The sequence below is a fragment of the Mustela nigripes genome, chromosome 2 (genome assembly GCF_022355385.1).
Source record: "Mustela nigripes isolate SB6536 chromosome 2, MUSNIG.SB6536, whole genome shotgun sequence".
NCBI classification, from domain to species: Eukaryota; Metazoa; Chordata; class Mammalia; order Carnivora; family Mustelidae; genus Mustela; species Mustela nigripes.
The window spans coordinates 51,137,726-51,161,412 of NC_081558.1; the positions used below are offsets into that span (position 1 = coordinate 51,137,726).

Genomic DNA, 23,687 nt, shown 5'->3' on the forward strand with positions numbered 1-23,687 from the left:
AGAACAGTGGAATCCATTGCCAGTCTGAAGGAGAATCTCCCTCTCTCTTCAAACCCCTTGCTCTCACTCGTTTTGACCAGTCCTGGGGTCTCAATGTTCCACTAAGGGCTCTAGGCTTTTGAAAATCAAAGCCAGAAAGATTCCTATTTGTTTTTTCTGCTCTGACATTTCCTTTCCTGAGTTAATGAGCACAGAATGGCCTAGCTGCTTAAAGGAAAGGTGCTTAGAAGGAAGAAAGAATAAACTTACTTTAAATACACACATGTGTGTGCACGCACACACACACATATTAGCATTTTAGAATTATTACCCATAAAAAAAGGAATTATTACCCATTATTATCTTGCATTATCTACATTCTCCCATTTAATCTTTTTCTTTTTTGAAGATTTTATTTATTTATTTGACAGACAGAGATCACAAGTAGGCAGAGAGGCAGGCAGAGAGATAGGAAGAAGCAGGCTCCCTGCTGAGCAGAGAGCCCAATGCGGATGCTCGATTCCAGGACCCTGAGATCATAACCTGAGCCAAAGGCAGAGGCTTTAACCCACTAAGCCACCCAGACACCCCCTCCCATTTAATCTTTAAGGCAATGCTATGAAGTAGAGAATATTCTTCCATTTTATAGATGAGAAAATTGGGGCCCAGAAAGATTAAAAAGCCTTGCCTAAAGTCACATAGATCAGGTTTTGAACTTGGGGCTTCTGGTTCTGAATCCAAGGCTAAATACACTATACCTCAGCTTAACCTCCAAATGAAGAAAAGGGTGAGAGAGAAGTCTGTCATTGGAAGGCAAAGCCCAGTATACCAATCAGCAGATGAGTCTCGGGAAATAATTTGGCCTAAGAGATACTAGTAAGTCAAAATGTAGGTGGTAACAAGAAAGAGTAAGAAACAAACCAAGAGACAGGATGTATGACAAGCAAGGGTTAAGAGGTTTGTAAACAGCAGAGCAGGACACTAAGGAGTCAAGAAGTCCAGAATCAAGGCCACAGATCTGGGAGTAACCATTTCCTGACTATGAGAGACAGGTTAGGAGTCCAGAAAATCAAACCCAAACCAAAGTGTTCTGTGCCCCTCAAATCCTGAGCAGACTAGGAATCAGCAATATACAGGGAGTCATGGAAGTAAATCAAAGCATCAGGAGTCAAGAGCTAGACGTTCAACTATGAAAGGGTACATCTACCTTTAAGTTGTCCTCCTGGGAAACAAAGAGCCTACAATTTGAGTAGGAACATGAGTGTAACAGGATGTAGCTGAGCAAAAAGCCACGACAAGAATGGAGGAGCAGAGATGAGAGAATATCCTCAGGGTCAAAGGCATCTCACTGTGCACAGGAAACATCTGTTATCTTTGTAAGGCATGTCCTCTTCTGAAAACCAAGCCCAACTCATCCTTTTGAGGAACAAATTCCCCCAACATGGTTCATGTCTTCCAACCAAATAAGCCCCAGGCATGGCAGAAGAGGGCCTGTCCTTCTGCAGCACCCTATCTGAATTCTTAGCCTATAGAAATTGTGAAAGATCACAAGTGATAGTTACTGTTTTTAAGCCACACTGTTTCAAGATTGTTACACAGCAATAGCTAACTAATACAAAGTACAAGAACAAAATAGCAGATGGTTATTAGCTCAAGTGCTAACTCCAATCCATGGATAGTTGTCTGGAGAAAGAGCTGAGCAAGAAAGGGGAGTTGAAATTAAATCATTGGTATCTGCCATTAAGTGGGAAGTGATAGCAACTGTGTTTTTTATTTGCCAACTGTGGTCAAAGACAATTAACTACAGAAAAGAGACACAGAAAACAATGTTCAAAGAGAGAAAGGAAGAAAAAGACAGGTAGAGAGGAAAGCAGAAAAAGCCTGGACTTGACAATAAGATTCAAGGATTCCAATCCTGGCTACTTACCAGCCATGGGAACTTGGGTAAATTGTTAGCCTTCCTGCGCCTGTTTCCTCACCTGCAAAATCATGCGATTATTGTCAGGATTAGATTAAATGAGCCTGTGATACAAATGTCTGGCAGTAGATCCTTAACAAATGGGAGTATATTGGGAGTCCTGGCTAAGTCTAAGCAAACTTTGGGTGTGTGGAATGTATTTCAGGTCCATTTGACTTTCAAAAACAGCAAAAAGTCACAGCATTCAAGACCTTCCTAAAGCTTTTTTCTCCAAAGTGCATCCAATGAAATACTAGGTCTACAGGATGTTATATGTTCTAGGACATACTAGTTATGTAAGATCTTAATAGGTATTACACAAATAAAAAGAGTTTGCTTACATACATTTACCAAGTGACCTAGCAATCCCATTCCTGGGTATTTACTTTAGAGAAGTGAAAATTTATATTTACACAAAAACCTATACATAAATGTTTACAGCAGATCTATTCAAAATCACCAAAGACTGGAAGAAACCTGAATATGTTTCAACGATATAAATAAATTGTGGTATATTCCCTGATATTCCATATCACGGAATACTACTCAGCATTAAGACCTAAACACACACACACACACACACACACACCCTAATAACTGATACATGCAATAACATGGATGAGTCTTAAAGGTATTACCTAAAAAAAAAGAATCCAGTCTCAAGGGCTACATGGTATGTAATGTCATCTATATGATATTTCTATAAAAGAGAAATGGCAAAAAGACAATTTATGGGTGGAGAACAGGTCAGTGGTTGCCAGGGGTTACAGAAGTAGGGGATGTGACTATAAAGGGGGACACAAGTGAGTCCTGGGGTATAATAAAACTATTCTGAACTCTGAATGTCGTCGTGGTTACACAAATCCATGCACAAAATTTCATTGAAGTGTACATTTTAAAAAATGTTAATTTTTACTGTATATTATTTTTAAAAATAAAGTTAAAAGAAGAGTTCACATAAATGTGGGAAATTTGAAGCTAAAGCAAAATAGGATGCTTCACAACACGACTTCTCAGAGCCTTTAACATGTTTTAATCATGTTTAATTTAATAGGTACTAATTTTTTTTTAAAGATTTTATTTATTTATTTGACAGCGAGAGATCACAAGTAGGCAGAGAGGCAGGCAGAGAGAGAGGAAGGGAAGCAGGCTCCCTGCTGAGCAGACAGCCCGATGTGGGGCTCGATCCCAGGACCCTGAGATCATGACCTGAGCCGAAGGCAGCGGCTTAACCCACTGAGCCACCCAGGCGCCCCTAATAGGTACTAATTAATTGAATACTTATTTAATCACAAATTAGTATCTGTGGGGGCACCTGGCTGGCTCAGTCATTGGAGTGTATGGCTCTTGATCTTGGGGTCATCAGTTCAAGCCCCATGTTGGGCACAGAGTTTGCTTAAATAAAAAAAATTAAAAAAAAATTAAGGGCGCCTGGCTGGTTCAGTCAGTGGAGCATGCGACTAGGGGTTGTGAGTGTAGGCCCTGTGTGGGGTGGAAAGATTACTTAAAGATGGGGCACCTGGGTGGCTCAGCAGGTTAAAGCCTCTGCCTTCAGCTCAGGTCATGATCCCAGGGTCCTGGGATGGAGCCCCACATTGGGCTCTCTGCTCAGCAGGGAGCCTGCTTCCCTCCTCTCTCTCTGCCTGCCTCTCTGTCTACTTGTGATCTCTCTCTCTGTGTCAAATAAATAAATTTTTTAAAAAATTAATTAAGAATGAAAAAAATTTTAAATCTTTTTTAAAAGTGAGTGTGATTCTTAAAAAGACTGAAAGAGAAACTATACAACATTTCCCCAACTTATTTGACCGCAGACCTTTTTTTTTCTCAGACCATCTCAGGAGCCTGCTATTTCCTAGATTCACTCTGAGAAATTCAGATTTGGTAATAGGTATAGGTATGACCTCTTGCCTTAATACCTAGGATCCAGAGAAAACTAAAATGGGAGGTTGTGAGTCGGGTACTACTTAACACTGAGTAACTGACACTGTCCTACACAAATGCTAGAATGAGGAGGTTATAAATAATAAAAAGTAATAAGTACTTCTCTGGCTTTTTTTTTTTAAAGATTTATTTATTTATTTGACAGACAGAGATCACAAGTAGGCAGAGAGAGAGAGGGGGAAGCAGGATCCCCACTGAGCAGAGCGCACAATGTGGGGCTCGATCCCAGGACCCTGAGACCATGACCTGAGCCAGAAGCAGAGGCTTAACCCACTGAGCCACCCAGGCGCCCACTTCTCTGGCTGTTAAACTTTTGTGTATATATCTAAAAATACACACAAGGGCGCCTGGGTGGCTCAGCTGGTTAAGCGTCTGCCTTCTGCTCAGGCCATGATCCCAGTGTCCAGGGATGGAGTCCCTCATTGGGCTCTCTGCTCAGTGGGGAACCTCCTTCTCCCTCCCACCTCTCCCCCTGCTTGAGCTCTCTTTCCCTCTCTTAAATAAATAAAATCTTAAAAAGAAAATTTTAAAAAATACAAACAAATATTTCTGTGTGTATGGGTGTGTGGGTGTGTCTGTCTATCTTTCTATCACACACTTATTCTTATGTACATATGCATTGGAAGAAAGCCTAGGATCCAAATGGATTTCACCAAAAGACTGATAGTGCCTAACTCTGTGGTAAATCCTGGGTAATATGAACTATTTTTTCTCTTTCTGCTTCTCTCTGTTTTCTGATTTTCATGCTGTGTGAATTACTTGTAAAACAAACAAAAATAGCTAAGGATTTAAACTAAGAAAATTTAAAAATAAAATAAGCTATAATTCATTTGAACACCTACCATGTGCCTGGAACTGTACAAAGCACTTCTTATATATTATCTCTCTCGCTGACTCCTCCCAGTGCCACAAAGAGGCACTGTTACTATTCCCATTTTAAAGATGAAGAAATGAAACTTGAAGCAATTTGCCCAACTAAAATGATGTGGATTGACTCTGGAATACAATTTTAGAAGCATACATGCACACCCCAGCTGTTTCTGTATGTACTACACTTTGGAAACAGCTGGCTCAGTTGACAACAATCTAAGTCTCAAAACCCAAATATGACCCAGCCCCAAATATCCTGATAATTCTCTTCTAGATAACTAGGAATGTGATAAAGTGAAAATTTTGATCACAATATTTTGAGGCTCCTTCTTGTAAGAGGTAGAGTCTGCATTCCTCAAAACTGAGCTGATCTTGGGTGCCTGGGTGGCTCAGTGGGTTAAGCCTCTGCCTTCGGCTCAGGTCATGATCCCAGGGTCCTGGGATTGAGCCCCGCATCGGGCTCTCTGCTCAGCAGGGAGCCTGCTTCCTCCTCTCTCTCTGCCTGCCTCTCTGCCTACTTGTGATCTCTGTCTGTCAAATAAATAAATAAAATCTTTAAAAAAAGAGAGAGAGAGAGAGAGAGCTCCTTCTATGTGAAAAGCAATGAAATACAATCATAGACATGCACATGCACACATCTAGCTATTCATATGCACTCCACTTTAAGGGACAGCTGGCTCAGTTGCATAGAAAAAAATGTATGCTGAAATCAATTAATTGTTTTCCTTTGCTTTTATAGCACATTAGGTTTTCCTTCCAAGATTTAGTGAGTCATGAAACATATTAACAGTGGAGTTTCGATTAAAGATAGAAGACAAGGGTCATTTACCTACGACTAAATGCTTCTTCAGTAATAACAGACTTGAGAGCAAAAGGAACTTGCTCCAAGGAGAATATGAAAAATTGTTACCACAGCCATCATTTTCATTCAAACACAAATGGCTCTAGACCAGAAAATCATATTAGATCAAAACATGACATGGAACCCACGGCTAACACCAAGAAATGTTCCTGGCACGTAGGTAACTCCCTGTCAAAATCAGCAACCATGATAATAGGAAAAACCCTAGCCTCCTGATTATTGCCTCTCTTGACAGGACAACTCAGCATATTTTCGTTTTACGAAATACCAGGATGCTGCTGCAGATTAATTCAACTCCTAAAATAAAATTATAGTCCACGTTTTAAAAGCAACATCACCCACTAAAGAGTGCACTGCTGTCTGGGGTTTGATGATGACAATCCTTTTCAGAAGAAAGCGCCTCAGAGGGAAAAGAATACAGATGGTATCTTGTGGCTCCTTCACAGTGGGTCACTTTGCATTCCTTGCCCTCTTTTAAATGCTACTGACAAAACGCCCTCTCAGTCTTTCCTTCCTCTTCGTTTCTCAAATTTCTTGGCAGTCCCTTTGTTGATTTCAATCACTTGGCCCCTTCTAATTCCCCCTTTCCTTGAACCTTTTCTTCTCTTTTCTGCCTTACCTGATACACAAAGAGTGTAACTGCTCCTCACATGACAGTCCCACATTTCTCTGGTGTTGGCACAAAGAAAGAATTCTCTCTCAAAGAGGGTCTGGTTACCCTGCAATTTTCCATGTCCTTCTCTTCTCAAAGATACAGGTCGATCGGTCTGAGTGTGTGCAAGGGGTGTGGGGAGTGTGTGTGTGTGTGTGTCTGTCTGTCTGTCTGTCTCTGTCTCTCTCTCCAGGCATCCAATCTGTGATAAAAGAGTGAGACTGTTTGGTTAATATTCAGACTGAGTGAAAGTAGGACTTAATCATAAGCAAATTTTAAATGGCTCTTTCAAGCATTTCCTTAGAGAGGTACCAGACATAGCTTCTAACACAGAAGTAGAAATTAAATTCAAGTCAGCAATTGCTAAATGTCTACGACCTGCCACACCTCATACTGGGAATAGAGACCTAAGCTAAAGCTTAGGTTCCACCATCAAGGGATGTTAATTATTTATTTAATTAGAGAGAGTGTGCATGCACAAGCAAGGGGAGGGGCAAAGGAGAGAGAGAGAGAGAGAATCTCAAACATACTCTGTCCTCAGCATGCAGCCCAATACAGAGCTCTATCTCAAGACCCCAAGATCATGACCTGAGCTGAAATCAAGAATCGGACTCTTAACTGAGCTACCCAGGCCCCCAAAGGAGAAACCTTTAGAAAGAAAAATTACAGGCGCCCATGGATGGCTCAATCATGAAGTGTCTGCCTTCAGCTCAAGTCATGATTCCAGAGTCCTGGGATTGAGCCCCGTATCAGGCTCCCTGCTCAGTGGAGAGCCTGCTTCTCCATCTCCTAATCCCCCTGCTGGTGTTTCCTCTCTCACTGTGTCTCTCACTGTCAAATAAATAAATAAAATCTTTTAAAAAAAAAGAAAAAGAAAAATTATAAAGAAAAACAAAAAATAACCTAATAACAATAATTTGTTAAGAAAACCTAACAAGTATCACCTGAGTATCACCAACTGGAAAGAAATTCTTAGTATACTGAGATTCTGTTTCTTTATTTTTAATATGAGTATAACAACAATATTAATAATACTTGTTTTTGCAAAATGATTACTATGGGAGTCAAACTGGACTATGACCAAATGTATCTTCCAACTCTGCAATTTAATTGCATTTCCATTTGATCAGTATTTATTTAGTGCCTATCTTGGGCCAGGTCCTGTGAAAATAAAAAAAAGGAAGTCCATAATCCCCAAAATGAAAGCACCCAACACCAGAGGGAATAGAGAGACACATCAAAAATATAATATAGTGTGATTATGTGTGGTAACAGAGATACACAGAAAGTGTACCAGATCTTAGAGGAGAGATGAAATTTTCCAGCCAGGAGTCTGGTGAGTAGGGAAGAAAGGAAAAGTGCATTAGAGGATGCTACAGAAACAGGGTATATAATAACAAGTATCTCTCATTAAGGCCCTTCTGTGTAGTGGTCACTATAGTAAGCCCTTCACAGACAACTTTCTCAATAAATAAAGATTACCTAGAGGGCTTTCCTTCTTGAAAACATCATGCCCTGTTAACTTACAGAGTTTGGTTTTGGTGACTGTCAGGTCTATTGGCCTAGAGAGACTAACAGCCGATTGCCCAGATGGAAAAGGGGGAAAGCACTGAAACAAAAGTACAAAGTGATGGGTTCTCACCCTGCTGTTACTATGTGTCTTTAGGGATGTCTCTTAGCTTGCTAGTCCTCAATTTCCTAATCTGCAAAATGGACTTTAATACAAGCTGACCTTATGAGGTTGTTGGCATAACAGATGTATAAAAGGCTTACCAGTCTGTCTTAGTCCTCTGCAGGGTAAGGCCCAGGCTGGAAATTCACTTGCCTATAGAGCCTGGGAGGTAACATAACTGAGTGAAGCAGGCCTTTGGAAATTCTGCCAATTGTTGTATCAGTTAGCTCTTGCTGTATAACAAATCACCCTACAACTTAGTGACTTAAACCAACAGTGTATTACTTTTCACTGTTTTATGGGTTTGATGGGTATTTTTTCTGCTGCTGTTTTTTTTTTTTTTTTGTTAAAGATTTTATTTATTTATTTGACAGAGAGAGATTACATGTAGGCAGAGAGGCAGGCAGAGAGAAAGAGGAGGAAGCAGGCTCCCTACTGAGCAGAGAGCCCGATGCGGGACTCGATCCCAGGACTCTGGGATCATGACCTGAGCTGAAGGCAGTGGCTCAACCCACTGAGCCACCCAGGCACCCCCTCTGCTGCTGTTTTGACTGGGCTCACTAATATGGCTAATATTCAGTTGTAAGGTTAGCTGGGGGCTGGGTTCATTTGGAAGAGCAAAACAGCTACTCCTCGTTGGTTAAAGTTGAATGTTGTCACATAGAAAATTGGATCCCTTGGCACCAACCTACTATTCCCGAAAAATTGATATATTTGTGTGTGTGTGTATGTGTAAATCCCTGATTTTTAAATATTAACTATTTTTATTAACAGAAAATATTGTATGAGCCTACAAAATGTATTTATGGATTGGATTTGGGGCCTACAATTGGGACTCTCCCTGTGAAGTAGTGTTTTTAGCCAGCCTTTACTCCTGTGTCCAGTCTTTTGGGTTTTCCTTAGGCCCAAAGGGCTATAGCAGGCATACCTGTGCTCTCTTTCTTAGTCTGATCTCTTGGTCAATGGTTCTCAAGATGTGGTTCACAGATTAATAGGGTCAGCATCACCTGAGAATTTTTTTTTTAAGATTTTATTTATTTATTTGAGAGAGAGAGAGCGAGAGCATGAGAAGGGGGAGGGTCAGAGGGAGAAGCAGATAGCCCTATGCGGGACTCGATCCTGGGACTCCAGGATCATGACCCGAGCCGAAGGCAGTCACTTAACCAACTGAGCCACCCTAGGCGCCCATCACCTGAGAATTTGTTAGAAATGCAGATTCTTTACCCTACCAGACCTACTGATTCAGACACTCTAGGAGTGGGAGCTCCAGGTGAGTCTCATGCTTACTAGAGAGAACTACTGCTTTCCACACAGACCTGAGAAGGGAAAGGGTGGGAGGGATATAAAGACTAACTTTAAGAACTAGAGAAATTCTCCTCCTTGAGCACCACCAGGCAAGCCAGACTCCCATTTTTAAGAAGACGAGATAACAACAAGCCAGACTGCGTGGCACATACCAAAAGGGCCATGGGCGCAGTGCCTTCTGATCAAGAAGATTTCACCCTGGAGGGGGTACCTGGCTGGCTCAGCTGGAAGAGCACGTTACTTTTGGTCTTGGGGTTGTGAGCTTGAGCCCCACGCTGGGTGTAGAGATTACTTAAATAAAAAAATTTTTTTAACTTGAAGAAGAAGAAGACTTGACACTAGTTCTCAGTTCTTCCTGTGTGCCAGAGTCAGGAGAACTTTACAAAATACTGATGCCTGGGTCCCAACCTAGAGATTCTTTTTTTTTTTTTTTTTTTTTAAGATTTTTATTTATTTATTTATTTGATAGACAGAGAGAGATCACAAGTAGGCAGAGAGGCAGGCAGAGAGAGAGGGGGAAGCAGGCTCCCCGCTGAGCAGAGAGCCCGATGTGGGGCTCCATCCCATGACCCTGAGATCATGACCTGAGCCGAAGGCAGAGGCTTAACCCACTGAGCCCCCCGGGTGCCCCCCAACCTAGAGATTCTGATGTAAGCAGTCTGAGCTGGACCCTCAAGAGTCTTAAATGCTCTGCAAGTGGCTCTAATTTGCAATCATGGGAATTGGGCCTTGAAACAAGAGAGAAAAGAAACTGGTAACTATAGATGTCTCTACCGGAAAGCACTGGGGAATTAGAAGACTGGGAAAGAGTCTCACTTTTTAAAATCTACTCTCATAATGGGAACTTCCTCCAGGTCTTCCTTCCTTGAATTTCTAGCAGATTAACATTCCAGTCACTTCCCACAGAGCACAATGCTTAGTAATGAATGCAATTCAATGCTTTGCAGGACTTGTCTTTGGGAAATTTATTTTCTTAAAAAAAAAGAAAATGTTAGCTGGGGCACCTGGGTGGCTTGGTTGTTAAGCATCTGCCTTCAGCTCAGGTCACAATCCCAGGGTCATGGGATTGAGCCCTGCGTCCGGCTCTCTGCTCAGTGGGAAGCCTGCTTCTCCCTCTCCCACTCCTCCTGCTTGTGTTCCCCCTCTCATTGTGTCTTTCTCTGTCGAATACATAAAATCTTAAAAAAAAAAAAAAGTAAAGAAAAGAAAGGGAAGAAGGGAGGAATAGAGAGAGAAAGAGAGAGGGAAATGGGTAGAACTAGAACATGAACAAATAGGAAAAAGGAGATATTTGCAAAAATATCTAAGCAAAAGAAACACTTTGGACAAAGGTTGGAGGTGAATTCTGCAAGGGCCATGTAGAAATAATGAGAAAAGCAGTTTACCTTGAGCAGAGGTATGTGCTGGGAAATGGAAAGAGATAAACAGGTGTAACAGAAGACTGATCTTAAGTCAGGTTTCTCCAGAGAATTAAAACCAATAGAATGTGGAGCCTATATGAAGAAATATAAGGAAGTGGCTCATGTGATTTGGAAGCTGAGAAATCACAAGATCAACAGGGTAAGTCAGAAGCTAGAGAGCCAAAAGAACTGATAGTGTAATTGCAGTCTGCTAGTTTCAGTCTGAGTCTGAAGATAGGAAAAAGTTGATATCCCCGTTTGAAGGCAGGAGAAATTCTCTTGTACTCACAGGAGGATGAGACTTTTTGTTCTATTCATACCTTCAACTGATTGGATGATGCCCCCCCCCCCCCCACATTAAGGAGGGCAACCTGCTTTACTCAATCTGTGGATTTAAATGTTACTCTCATACAAAAACACCCCTACAGAAAGATTCAGAATAATAGTTGACCAAATACCTGGACGCCTTGTGAAGTAATAAGGGGAAACCTCTCTAGAATGGAGTGGGAAGGCCACCAGGGGGAGCTCTCACACCTTACCACTCTGTGTCAGTTGCAGACTTAACGGGAAGAGAGGGACATTTTAAGTGGACACTACTTTATCATCCCAGCAGGAGGAAGAAAGACTCTCCTCCTCCCCTGGCAACAGCCAAGCCAATGAGAAGCAGTCACAACTCAACCAATAAAAAGCCACTATACTTCTAGTGCCCAGTTTACCCTAATGGACACTTTGTTTATAATAGCACTCCCAACTTCCCACTTTCCCCTATAGAAAAGACTTCTCTCCTTTATTCAGCAGTCTTGCCTATGATTCTGATATAATTTGCTTGTCCCTGATTACAATTTTTTGCTATTTATTTTTTTGTAAAATAACTGTCTATGTGATTTTGAAGGTTAACAATTCCATGGCCCACTCAAATTAACACATAAAATTAACCATCATATAGAGTATGAACTTGAATCTGTGGAACAGTGTTTCCAAAATGTGGTACATGTAGACCTAGACCAATGAAACACTCTACAAAAAAAGGTTCTGTGAAAATGTGTCTCAGAAAACACTGCATTCTAAGGCATATAAACATATGAAAGCTATGAATCATCCTGTAGGAAAGAAATGGTTTATAACGCTGTCAACCTAGCATATCTCTGACATTTGATCACACAATCTGTTTTTTACTTAAAGCCTATTAATTTCCTGTGGAACAAAAGCTTCATATAAAAAACTTTGGGAAAAGCTAGTCCAAGCCATGAGAAGATAATATAGATTTGGAACCTAAAAGGGGACATGAAAACAGAATTTTAGTGAGATAAATTTGGCTGTAATATGCAGTGATATAAAAGGAAAGAGATCCTGGAGGCAGAGAGAAGCTACTTTAGCAAGAAAGCTACTTTAGCAATCAAGATCTGAGGATAGACAGAGGCTTGCTCTTGGGTGGGAATGGGGGACAGGGGAGAAAGGAAATAAGACCTTTTATGGAAAAGTATGTGCATATATGAATTATAAATAGAAAAGAGTAGTAGAGAGCTCCAAAGTCTGGAGTTGGTAAGCAAAAGAATAAAGAGCCACTGATGGAGAAAGTTGCAAGGAAAGTTTTCAATATGTTATGTTTGCAGTCATGGTAGACAAAAGTCTGTAAGAAATATCTAGCAGTTTCTGAAATTATGAAACTTGTGTGAGAGATTATCAATCAATTTGGAAAAAAATTATAAATCAATATGGGAATCATCAGCACAGAGCTGGAAACTAAGCCACAAGGGTACCCTCTTACCCATTTCCCAATTTCCCTCAGCTACGCCATTCTCTTTGTAAAAGGCTTCATTTTGAATAATATGCTTTCTAAGCCAGTTTTAGGTCCTCCTAATAACAGCCTCACAAAGGACCACTGAATTATATTCATTCCTGAGCACAGCTCTGGACTCTGGTGGTAGCCAAGCACCATCAGCAGTTAGTTTAAGGAAATAAGCCCCGGAGAAAGCTCTTTAGATATGCAAGGAGGATGAGCTTTGGAATTTCACATTTGTGAGGCACAAGTCAACTGGGAACAGAAATACTATGCCCTTCTTCCTATATGCTAATAGTACCTTTTACTACAGAGCCTATTGAGAAATCCCCAGGCCCAAGGCACCCAGACACCAGTAGGTTTTAAACAAATTTCATAAACCAAAAACCACACTTGTAATCTTCTGGCTGCTTGTACTCATGAACATACATTTAAGCAGTGCCAACCAATTCAGGAAGTACTTATAACATGCCTACTGTGCACTTGGCTCTGAAATGACCCGTGTCTTTTCCCTTTTCCTTCACACTGGACCTCTGAAGTCACACAGTCTCATATTTGAATCCCACCTGTAACCTCTACTGATCACATGATTCTAAGCAAGTTACTTAAAAGTAAGGGCCTTGATTTTCTCATCTACAAAAATGGGATTAAAAAACTCATTCATTGGGGCGCCTGGGTGTCTCAGTGGGTTAAAGCCTCTGCCTTTAGCTCAGGTCATGATCCCAGGGTTCTGAGATCGAGCCCCACATCAGGCTGTCCGCTCCGCGGAGAGCCCGCTTCCTCCTCTCTCTCTCTCTCTGCCTGCCTCTCTGCCTACTTGTGATCTCTGTCTGTCAAATAAATAAATAATTAATTAATTTAAAAAAAAAACCTCATTCATTTATTTATGCATTCATGTGCACATTCATTCATCCAATGAATACTTTGGAGCTCCTACCATAGCTTTGACTATATAATGTTCTGGGACTCTCCTAGTGGTGAAAGAAGCAGGTATAGGAGAGGAAAAATTTTTTCTCACCCCTCTTAGGGTACCTGGCTGGGTCTGAAAATTAAACTGACAAAAACTTACTAACGGGGGAAAAAAGCATACAAATTTATATAAGTTTTACATGACAAAGGAACCCTCCTAAAGAAATGAAGATGCAAAAAAATCCTCCAAAACTGAGGGTATTTACGCTAGGTTTGATGAAGAATAGACAGAGATGGAAGAATATGACAGATTAGGGAGTGTGAAGGAAACTTAGCAAGGCCTGTTTGTTAGCATTCTTCTCAGCATCCCTTTGTCTTTAGTCTTTAGAGATAAGGATGCTCCCTCCCCAAAAACTTAAAAAAAAAAAAAAAAAAAGGCTCCTTTCCTCCAAGAATAGGAAAGGCAACCCTCAGACAAAGATTTTATGACTTATTTTAGAGAAGAAGGGTAAGCAGAGGTCAGAATGACCTTCATGCTTCTGCTGTGTTCTCAAACTCCTTCAATTTAAAATATTCAATATGGGGCTCCTGAATGGCTCAGTGAGTTAAGTGTCTAACTCCTGATCTTGGCTCAGGTCATGATCTCAGGGTCATGGCATCAAGCCCCACATTAGGCTCCATGCCGGGGGTGAAACCAGATTGCCTGCTTAAGAGTCTTTCTCTCAAAAAAAAACAGTCTTTCTCTCCCTTTCCCTCCCTCCACCCCTCCCCCTGACAGAAAAACAAAAAAACAAAAAACAAAACCAGAAATGTATTTTATAAATAAATCAATAAAATATTCAATATGACAGGGACACCTGGCTGGCTCAGTGAAGTGTGTGATTCTTTTTTTTTTTTTTTTTTTTTTTTAGATTTTTATTTTATTTTATTTGACAGAGAGAAATCACAAGTAGACGGAGAGGCAGGCAGAGAGAGAGAGAGGGAAGCAGGCTCCCTGCTGAGCAGAGAGCCCGATGCGGGACTCGATCCCAGGACCCTGAGATCATGACCTGAGCCGAAGGCAGCGGCTTAACCCACTGAGCCACCCAGGCGCCCCGAAGTGTGTGATTCTTGATCTCAGGGTCTTGGGTTTGAGCCCCGTGCTATGTGCAGAGATTAGTAAAAAATAAATAAACTTTTAAAATAATAAAAAAAAGATAAAATACTTAATATGCTAAAATGCCATATTTGTGGTAGCCTGTCACAGGCATGGTCCCTATAGCACTGAAGCTGAAACCTTACTTGACTATGAGGATAGTCAAATGAGATTATATATATAAACTACAAGATACAATGTATGTCATACATAAAGGTAACTCAGTAAATGCTAGTTTTCTTCTCAAGGGTACCAGGATATGTGATCCCAAGATATATTTCTTTGGCATGTGGATTATTTTGAGCTAAAGTCACCTGAGAACCAACAGAGGAAGGAAAAGCTCTTATATTGCTTCCCTTTAACACTTAAAAATGGAGTATAAAGTTCCCCTTTCATATAAGAAATTTACATTTAGAGAGGAGATTTCCATTTGTGAAGTTATCTCTGTACCAGGAAGAAAGACAATTTTATCACCTGTGAGACTCTTATCTGCATAACCAGACATCCCATCTTTATGTTTTCTCCTCCTGCCTTCCCATAACTTGCCTCCCCATCCACAAACCCCAAAACCTTATTCCTTTGTCTACCCTAAGATGGTATAAAAACCTCAATTCCCTGGATACCTCGTTGAGTCTCGATTCTTTGTGAAGCTCTGTCGTGTACCTGCATAATTAAAACTGGTTTTGTCAGCATGGAGGTTCCTCAAAAAGTTGAAAATAGAACTACCCTATGACCCAGCAATTGCACTACTGGGTATTTACCCTAAAGATACAAACACAGTGATCCAGAGGGACACGTGCACCTGAATGTTTATAGCAGCAATGTCTACAATAGCCAAACTATGGAAAGAACCTAGATATTCATCAACAGATGAATGGATAAAGAAGATGTGGTATATATACACAATGGAATACTATGCAGCCATCAAAAGAAATGAAATCTTGCCATTTGCGATGACGTGGATGGAACTAGAGGGTATCATGCTTAGTGAAATAAGTCAAGCAGAGAAAGACAACTATCACATGATCTCCCTGATATGAGGAAGTGGTGATGCAACATAGGGGATTAAAGCGGTCGGAGAAGATTAAATGAAACAAGATAGGATTGGGAGGGAGACAAACCATAAGTGACTCTTAATCTCACAGAGCAAACTGAGGGTTGCTGGGGGAGGGAGGTCGGGAGAAGGCGGTGGGGTTATGGACATTGGGGAGGGTATGTGCTATGGTGAGTCCAGTGATGTGTGTAAACCTGGCGATTCACAGACCTATACCCCTGGGGATAAAAATACATTATATGTTTATAAAAAAAAATAATAATAAATTTAAAAAATTTAAATTAAAAAAAATAAATCTGGTTCTGTTCTTGTTAATCTATTCATTATCAGTTTGATTCCTGAGCCAGTAACACTAGGAAGGTAAAGAAAAAAGGTTTTTCCTCCCCTACACATCCTTCCCATAGACCACAGAACACATGACTATGGTGGCCAACATAAATGTGTGCAGCAGTGGGCTCCTTTCCCCACTAAAAGGCAGTGTACTCAGCATTAGCCAATGGTTTCCAGGAAGGGGTACAGATTCAACTTTCTAGATCTTCCCATATTAAAGAGGAGTAGGAAAACTGGGTGTAAAATACCCCTATTTTGAAATGTTGGCAACTAACTCCAAACCCTGGGTGGACCAAATAAAATCCATCTGACCCAGGGGCTGCCCACTTGTAACTTCCATAACAGACTCATCCTGACAAGGCAGGCCACTCAGATGACTCCTAGTTTTAAGTACTCTGAGCACTGCACAGGAAGACTAAGGCACCCTCCAGTAAAATCCTTATTTCACTCCAGCTTGGTCCCCATCAATCAGAACAACTCCATTTACACTCCAATGAAACAGGAACCTGGTGTGACAGAATCATTATCACAAGAGGAAAGGCCGATCTCACCATGGGTCATCAGCTTGCATTGTATAAATGAATCTAAAGGCTCAATATGATGAAACAGTGAAAATGCACTCAACAGGGCAGTGAGGCACAAGCAGTTCAGGAACCAAATTGTGCTAATGGGACTTAAAGGACCAATCACAGATATTTCAGGAATATTCCATCAGCACTTTCAGGTGACATTTTCCCAGTGTGATACTGCTTTCATGCTTACTTGTCTCTGACTCATTCTTTCTGCTTCAGTCTACTTTGTTTATAGATTTAATATCTGGCACTATTCCTCTAAAGAGCTCACGATCTCCCTCTGTCTTCTCTTCCCCCCCCCTGCTTCAGAGCAAGACAGATGGAAAACTAAATAAGCAATGACAGACATAAAAAGATATGGATATGTCTATTGCTTTGGTTTGGGACCCCAAAAGAAGCTGGCCCAACAGACACAAGACTGAAGCTGCTTCATCCCTTCCAGAAGAGTTTAGGCATTGCTGACTCCAAGCTACATCATGCTTTAGAAAACCCAATAATTATGGGCACCTGGGTGGCTCAGTTGGTTAAGCTCTTGGTTTCAGCTCAGATCACAATCTCAGGGTCCTGGGATGAAAGCCCCACCTTCATTTCTGGGCTCAGTGTGGAGTCTGCTTCAGGATTCTCTCTCTCTCTTTCTCTCTCTGCCCCTCCCCACACTTGTTCTCTCTAATAAATACATTTAAAAAAAAAGAAAACCCAATAATTATAAATCTGTGCTAAGATCTACACTTACCACCCAACGTAAATGTGTTTCTTTTATTCTGCCACTTAACGGTAAATGAGCATTCCATGAGTCAGCCATGACCCTGACAGACCTGAGTCATGTAGAAGTCCATCACATGCTCTGAGAAGACAAACATCTGATAGCCTTCTCACCTATTGGGAAGGTCTGGGGCCAGTGAAATTGGCACCCTGCCACATCCCTTGCTGTGCGTGGGACACAAAAGGCTTATGTAAGAGACACTGAACACACCCCACAATTTATTCTCTCCCTCCACAGTGTAGTCCTCTTCTTACACTCTCTTTGTCACCTAGACCCTCATTAACTCAGCTGAATAAGCCAGGAAACTAAAACCTAGGAAACTAAATCAGTTGGCTCTGAGTTTTCTTTAAATGCATATTTGAAGGTACTATGAGGATATGGATGAATCATGTTGACTCTTTTAAAGGATCGATTTTATTGTGTTTTTTTTTTTAAGATTTTATTTATTTATTTGACAGAGATCACAGGTAGGCAGAGAGGCAGGCAGAGAGAGAGGAGGAAGCAGCAGGCTCCCTGCTGAGCAGAGATCCCGAGGGGCTCAATCCCAGGACCCTGGGATCATGACCTGAGCCCAAGGCAGAGGCTTTAACCCACTGAGCTACCCAGGTGCCCCAATTTTATTGTTTTTTAAAGATTTTATTTATTTGTTTGACAGAGAGAGACACAGCGAGAGAGGGAACACAAGCAGAAGGAGTGGGAGAGGGAGAAGCAGGCTCCCCTCTGAGCAAGGAACCTGATACGGGGCTCGATCCCAGGACCCTGGTATCATGACCTGAGCCGAAGGCAGATGCTTAACAACTGAGCCACCCAGGCGCCCCAAAAGATCAATTTTATTACTGACTTGAAGGTACGGTATGTGTTTATAGTTCTCATAGGACTCCTGAATCGGTCTCCAATCCGCTTTTCCTTCTCTTTCCTCCTCTATCCCACTGCCATATCCCTAGTTCTTCCTTGCATTGTCTTTTGCCTGAACCTCTGCTGTAACCTCTCATCCAATTGTCCCCGTTCATATTCTTCTAACCACTGTGGCCAAAACAATCTTTTTAAACATCTTTTCTTATTATTATAGAAGTAATGCATGTTTATCATAGACATTTGAGAAAAGGCTGTAATAGTACAAAAAGATCATGTCTATTAACACTGTATTATATATACTTTGAGCCATATTCTACGAATAGACACACATCTTTAGATGAAAAGGATTAGGTCATACATAATTTATATGCCCTACTTTTTAAAAAATCAGTGTTGCAGGAGTGCTTAGGTGGCTCAGTCGGTTAAGTATCTACTTTTGGCTCAGATCATAATCCCAGGATCCTGGGACTAAGTCCCACGTCAGGATCTCTGCTCAGCAGACAGTCTACTTCTCCCTCTCCCTCTACACTCCACTACCCGCCCCTGCCATCGGCTCATGCTTGTGTGCACTCTCTCTCTCAAATAAATAAATAAGATCCTAAAAAAATAGTATTGTACAAGTAAATAAATAAATAAAAATTAATGTTGTGAACAATTCCCTAATATAAAAAATATTTTAAAATATGCTATAAAAATCATCTTATACATGCATCTTTGTTCACATTCATAATTATTTCTTTAGGAGTGGAATTGCTGGGTGAAGGGGTAGTGCATACTTTAAGTGTTGCCAAATACTCTCTGGTAAGGTTTCATCCATTTATTATACTTCTGCCAGTAAAGTGATTTAACAACCAGATTGTTACTCAAAGACATGGAAGAATTTACAGGTCCAAGTACATAAGACCCATAAGACCAGAGAAGGCCCAGAAGTAAGGCTGTCATAGTCATTTAGGCCAGCATGTTTCCGGGCATGGTTGTGGCCTCATGGAGTCTTCCTAATAAACCGTGAACCATGAATAAACAACCATGAAAAGAGATCAAAGTATGCAAGTTCTTTCTGCAACTCTTAGAGTAAATGCCATGCAAAGCCAGGGACTTTCATTTTACATGACTAAGTACTTAATAGCCTCCTTCTTTAATTATTAAGAGGGATTAAATTTTGATATTCACCAAAAGTAAAAAAGACGTGCAGTACCGCTAATTACTGAAAACTTGGGCTGCCACAGAAAAGTTAGCAATGATATAAATTTCCTGCTGCATATGTGACAACTACAGATTGCTGGAATTTCCACAGTTTTCAAGAAAGACGCTTTTTTGTTTGGGGCACGAGGGACTCCATAGTGCCTTGAGTTTCAAATACAGCAAGCACTTCTTTATGTGTTACTTCTCATCTCAAATATCATTGTCTTTCTATTTTTGATCATTTTGTTCAGGCATAAACATGACGCTGCTGTTCTGGGTTGCCATTTTACTCCTCTAGAATTTCTTTATCATCAAATTCTTTTCCCTCCAGAAGTAGAATGGATGGGTTTGGTGTATTGTGGGGTCTTAGGTACCAATTAAGTTAGCATGTTTGACAGTTGACAGTCTGAATGCCTCAACATCTCTCTACCCTGACTCTAGGCTGGTTGACTCAGTTTGTTAACTAGGAAAGAGGCCTGGTAACTTAATGTCTATGTGACAATCAAATGTATGAAAGGAAGAAAGAAAAACAGAGTGGCTGAAGACAGTTTTGAGAGGGGGTGATAGGAGGCTCACAGACTTACCCATTCTCCTCTCAACTCCGTTTTTAAAACACTGGTCTTACGTGATGGAAGAATATATGAAGAAACACAACAGGATTCTATTAAACATTAAGAGGGCGTGGGTGCCTGGGTGGCTCAGTGGGTTAAGCCGCTGCCTTTGGCTCAGGTCATGATCTCAGGGTCCTGGGATCAAGTCTCGCATCGGGCTCTCTGCTCAGCAGGGAGCCTGCTTCCTCCTCTCTCTCTGCCTGCCTCTCTGCCTACTTGTGATTTCTCTGTCAAATAAATAAATAAAAACTTTAAAAAAAAAAGACCAGGGCGCCTGGGTGGCTCAGTGGGTTAAGCTGCTGCCTTCGGCTCAGGTCATGATCTCAGGGTCCTGAGATCGAGTCCCGCATTGGGCTCTCTGCTCAGCAGGGAGCCTGCTTCCCTCTCTCTCTCTCTCTCTGCCTGCCTCTCCATCTACTTGTGATTTCTCTCTGTCAAATAAATAAATAAAATCTTAAAAAAAAAACAAAAAACAAAACATTAAGAGGGCCAAGAAGTCTGAGCTACTACTAGCATAGTGGACACCTAAACGAGGCTGTGTTGAGAACTGCATCAATACTGTTTTGTACTCGGCCCATGCCACCCAGCCACTGGCCTGCAGATTTGGGAAACTCCTGATTGGAATGTAAAAGACCAGCAGGAAAGAGGAGAGAAAGATTCTCCTACAAGAGAGACTACCCTTGGCAATGCAGACATCTCTATAATCGGTTCTGGTTATAGGTCCAAAGCTTTTTATTTTCTCATCTAGCCCTGGGAAGACGTGATTTTAAAATGCATGGGGTTTACCTTCACAAGCAGCTTATGAGAGAATATGGGAATCTGATTTCCACCAGTCCAGCTTGCATTTCAACAGGGATTCCATAATGTTAACAGCCCAAGACAGGACCGATCACTATGTGGTAGTTCATTTCCATTGCCATGTGGAGAAAAAGAAGAAGAAAAAATTAGCTACATCAGTTCTATTTGATTCTTGTCACATTTCCATTGCCAAGAGCAGTGTAGTTACTCACCAACAGGTGCTAGGAACATCCACGCTCAGAGACATGCTCAGACATTTGTTCAGCTGTTACTTAATAGGTCTGCTCTTTTCCATAACCAAGGCCCCTGGTTAAAATATTTAGTAACACCAAAACTGGGCTCACCTCAACAGCAGAACTTTCTGTGTAATCCTAGGTCAGCTGTGAATCACAAGTAATTCTATTTCACCCAAGACAAAGTTCTAAAATCTCTTCTCTGCGCATCCTCTGAGTGAAGGCAAAACATTTATGAGGGTCCCAGGCAGGCCACAAGTAAGGGCAGAACAGAAGATGCAATGACAGGGGGGGAAAAAAAGATAAGAAAGAAGAAACGAATAATGTGAAAAGAGAAAGGAGAAAGACTAGAAATATAAAACATTTTTAAAAATGAATGTGAACTACCCTACGACCCAGCAATTGCACTACTGGGTATTTACCCTAAGGATACAAACGTAGTGATCCGAAGGGGCACATGCACCCGAATGTTTATAGCAGCAATGTCCACAATAGCCAAACTATGGAAAGAACCTAGATGTCCATCAACAGATGAATGGATAAAGAAGATGTGGTATATATACACAATGGAATACTATGCAGCCATCAAAAGAAATGAAATCTTGCCATTTGCGACGACGTGGATGGAACTAGAGTCAATCGGAGAAAGACAACTATCATATGATCTCCCTGATATGAGGAAGTGGAGATGCAACATGGGGGGTTCAGGGGGTAAGAGAATAATAAATGAAACAAGATGGGATTGGGAGGGACACAAACCATAAGTGACTCTTAATCTCACAAAACAAACTGAGGGTTGCCGGCGGGAGGGGGGTTAGGAGGGGGGGTGTAGTAATGGACATTGGGGAGGGTATGTGCTATGGTGAGTGCTGTGAAGTGTGTAAACCTGGAGATTCACAGATCTGTACCCTTGGGGATAAAAATATATGTTTATAAAAAATAAAAAAATTTTAAAAATAAATAAAAATAAAAATGAATGTGAATGGTCGCGTTTATAGCAGCACTGAACCGCCACAGGTTATGGGTATGGAGTGTCATCTACTCCAGGCCGGACACTGTTCTCAGGGCTTTCACATGCATTATTTAAGTCATTCAGTACACATTCACTGCAGGCCTTCAGTGTGCCAGGCATTGTTCTAAATAAAAAGTGCTCCGTAAAGAACAAAATGGATAAAAAAATTTCCCCGTTCTCAGAGCTTACATTTTGGTAAGAAAGAGCTTACTTAATTGTCACAGTAAGGAAAAGAGATAGGAAAGGCACAGAAAGAAGGCAAAGACATGTATAGACAGAAACAGGATTTAAGGAAGGAAAGAAAAAAGGAGATGAAAGTTAAAGAATCATCCTCAGGGCTTTGAGATGCTGGATTCAAAGAATAAGTCTCTGTTTATGCCTCAGATCCTCCAACGTAAAGGCTTTGGAAGGTCCCACCGTAACCAATCTAGTGAAAAGTATGAATTGTAAATGTGTGAAGAAATATGTTTCTATATTATCTCAAATGTATATAGCAATTTGAAATGCTGACAAAGTCTCTCTGAGCTGATACCCAGTAATTTTCTGGTTTTAAAAGAAAACACATATTTGTAATAAACAGTGTTCATCTGCACACATATCTCTTGTCTCTCCCAGACTATTCCAGTAAAAGAGAAGGGAGATCAGTGGCCTAAGGAAAGGTGGGTCAGGTATTTGGCTGAATCCCTCACCAGCACCAATTATAATACTAACAGATACTATTTACTGAGGACTTTCCATTTCGTACATAACAAACTATTCCAAAACTTAGTAGTTTAACAACAGTAATTTATTTCTTTTAATTTTTAAAAAGATTTTACTTATTTATTTATTTGAGAGAGAGAGCACGAGCAGGGGGAGGAGCAGAGGGAGAGAGAGAGAAGCAGCTCTTTGCTGAGCAGGGAGCCTTAGGGCCTCTATCCTAAGATAGACCTGAGCTGAAGTCAGATGTTTAACAGACTAAGCCACCCAGGTGCCCGAACAATGATCTATTTCTCATAATTCTGTACATTAGCAGGTCAGTGTTCTGATCTCACTTGGTACACTCATGGCTGGGCTTGAGCCAGGGCTTAGGCTGGGCTTCCTTACCTAGTGGCACAAATGATCCAAGAGAGTAAGACAGTCCTCTTAAGACATATGCTTAGAACTAGCTAATAACATACTGGCACATTCCACTGGTCAAACCAAGTCATAAGCTCAGCCCAGACTCTAGGAGAAGGGAAATAGATTCTACCTCTTGTGGACAAGAGTAGTAGTACTGACAATTATGAAAACTGTTGGCAATCATCTTTGTAGGCAAGTTATCTTATTTGCCACATGCCAGAAACTGTGTATTATCTCAGTGAATCTGCAGAGCAACTTATGAAATAGTCTCCTTTATGTCCCTATTTTATAAGTAAGGAAACTTAGTTCCTGAAAAGTTAAGTACCCTCCTGCAAGTAGGTGACAGATCTAGGACCAGATCTAAGCCACTTTTATAGTTCTAATTCACAACCCTCCCTCAATACAGCATTCAGTAGAGTTAGAGGAGTTAAAACCCTTGTTCCTCTCCCTGAGGGAAGCAGGAAATCATTGTAGTTAAGAGCTCAGACCCTGGGGTTAAACTTCTTTGGTTCAAATCTTGGTTCTAAGTCTCATTATTTCTGTGACTTTGGGCTAGTGACTTAACCTCAGGTTCATCATCTGTAGAACAGGTTTGATAACAATATCTATATCCACAGGACTACTATGAAGTAGCCTGATTTACTTTTGTTGATCCCTGAATGCCCTGAGTAGTTTACTCTAAATCAGGCAGTAGTACAGTCTCAACCACAGTAT

General features: G+C 41.0%; 1 long non-coding RNA gene across 1 annotated transcript in view; it reads right to left on the reverse strand.

Annotated features, from left to right (window-relative positions):
• LOC132011526 (uncharacterized) overlaps positions 1–23,687 on the reverse strand; it is a 63,306-nt gene that overhangs the window by 33,351 nt on the left and 6,268 nt on the right. Inside the window, exons 4-5 of the long non-coding RNA XR_009402399.1 lie at positions 20,616–20,721; positions 1,907–1,958 (exon numbers count right to left, since the gene is read on the reverse strand). This is a non-coding gene — a long non-coding RNA (uncharacterized LOC132011526). The remainder of the gene's footprint in view (positions 1–1,906; positions 1,959–20,615; positions 20,722–23,687) is intronic.